General features: G+C 36.9%; 1 pseudogene; it reads left to right on the top strand.

Moving 5' to 3' along the window:
• The first annotated feature begins 258 nt into the window (after positions 1–258).
• Positions 259–1,502, top strand: LOC103220003 (succinate--CoA ligase [ADP-forming] subunit beta, mitochondrial pseudogene; annotated as a pseudogene).
• Positions 1,503–1,808: the final 306 nt, after the last annotated feature.

Genomic DNA, 1,808 nt, shown 5'->3' with positions numbered 1-1,808 from the left:
TTAAAGTTATAACAGCAACAATGTAGTAGACGGTTATAGCATATGGATAAGTAGAATGAACAATGACAATGCCATAAGGAATGGGAAAAAAGAACTGAAAATTCTCTATTACAAAGTGGCTGGAGGCACACAGCAGGAGGGGACAGGGTCAGACTTAGGAATGGTGGCCTTCATATTCTACAGCTGACAATTAGCTGCCACCTTTCACAGCCATCAGTCCCAGACCAGATCATAGTATAGTCTACTGCCCAGGTTCTGGGAATTTCTGAACTGTTTAATAACCAATAACTCCAAGTACAGCAGCAACAGCAAAGGAATCTCTCACTACATGAATATATGAATATGAAATTGTTGCAAGAAGCTGGTATCTCCCTTCCAAAGGATATGTGGCAAAGTCACCAGATGAAGCTGACACAATTGTCAAAAAAATTAGGTTCTAAAGATGTGATAATGGCACAGAGTTTTGCTTGTGGTAGAGAAAAAGGAACATTTGAAAGCAGTCCCAAAAGAGGAGTGAAGATAGTTTTCTCTCAAGAAGCAAAAGCTGTTTCCTCTCAAATAATTGGGAAAAAGTTGTTTACCAAGCAAACAGGAGAAAATGACAAAATATGCAATCAAGTCTTGATCTGTGAGCAAAAATATCCCAGGAGAAAATACTCCTTTCCAGTAACAATGGAAAGGTCATTTCAAGGTCCAGTATAAACAGGAAGTTTGCAAGGTGGTGTCAACACTGAAGATGTTTCTGCTGAAACTCCTGATGTAATAAAGAATCTATTGACGTCGTAGAAGGCATCAAAAAGGAACAAGCTCTCCAGCTTGCGCAGAATATAAGATTTCCATCTAATATTTTAGATTCTGTTGCAGAAAACATGGTCAAGCTTTACAATCTTTTTCTGAACTACAACACAACCATGATAAAAATAAGCCCAATGGTATAAGATTCAGATGGAGCTCTGTTATGTTTGGACGCAAAGATCAGTTTTGATTCTAATTCAGCCTATCACCAGAAGATCTTTGATCTACAGGACTGGACTCAGGAAGATGAAAGGAACAAAGGTGAAGCTAAGCCACATCTCACCTACACTGACCTCAGTGAAAAAATAGGCTGTCTAGTAAATGGTGCTGGTTTGGCTATAACCACAATAGATATAACACAACTTCACAGACTACAACCAGCTTCCTTGTTGTTCACGGTAGTGCTACAGTCCATCAATTAACAGAATCATTTACTCTTATCACTTCAAATAAAAAGAGGTACTGGCTATTCTGGTCAACATTTTTGGAGGAATCACTTGATGTTATGTTATTACACAGGGTTTAGTTCTGGCAGTGAAAGATTTTGAAATTAAAATACCTGTCGTGGTACATTTACAAGGTTCACTAGTTAATGATGCTAAGGCACTAATAGCAGAAAAGCTACTAGAATGGCTTTAAAGCTCTCTGAAATAGTGACCTTAGTCAAGCAAACCCATGTGTATATATAATGTAAGTTGCCAACATGATCTTAAAAAGCCAGTGAATGGCTGAAAATGTTAATTGTGCTATAATGATTGAAAATACTATGTTCTGTGTTACTGTTTTTTTTCTTTTTAGTGTGGGAAGATGGTAATTGTGATCTAGGCACACAAACTTTCAGAAGCATTTGGTCTGCATTTCATTCTACTATTCAGAATGGACTATTTATATAAAGAACATATAATGCAGGTGTCTAGTTTTATCAGTCAGTCTTTTTCACTTCTACAGAATATCACTTGCAATATGCCTGTTTATATTGTTGAATATAAAGTTCTACATTGACAAGAGTCCTA

The sequence above is a fragment of the Chlorocebus sabaeus genome, chromosome 14 (genome assembly GCF_047675955.1).
Source record: "Chlorocebus sabaeus isolate Y175 chromosome 14, mChlSab1.0.hap1, whole genome shotgun sequence".
NCBI classification, from domain to species: Eukaryota; Metazoa; Chordata; class Mammalia; order Primates; family Cercopithecidae; genus Chlorocebus; species Chlorocebus sabaeus.
This window is presented reverse-complemented; position numbering and strand designations above follow the sequence as displayed.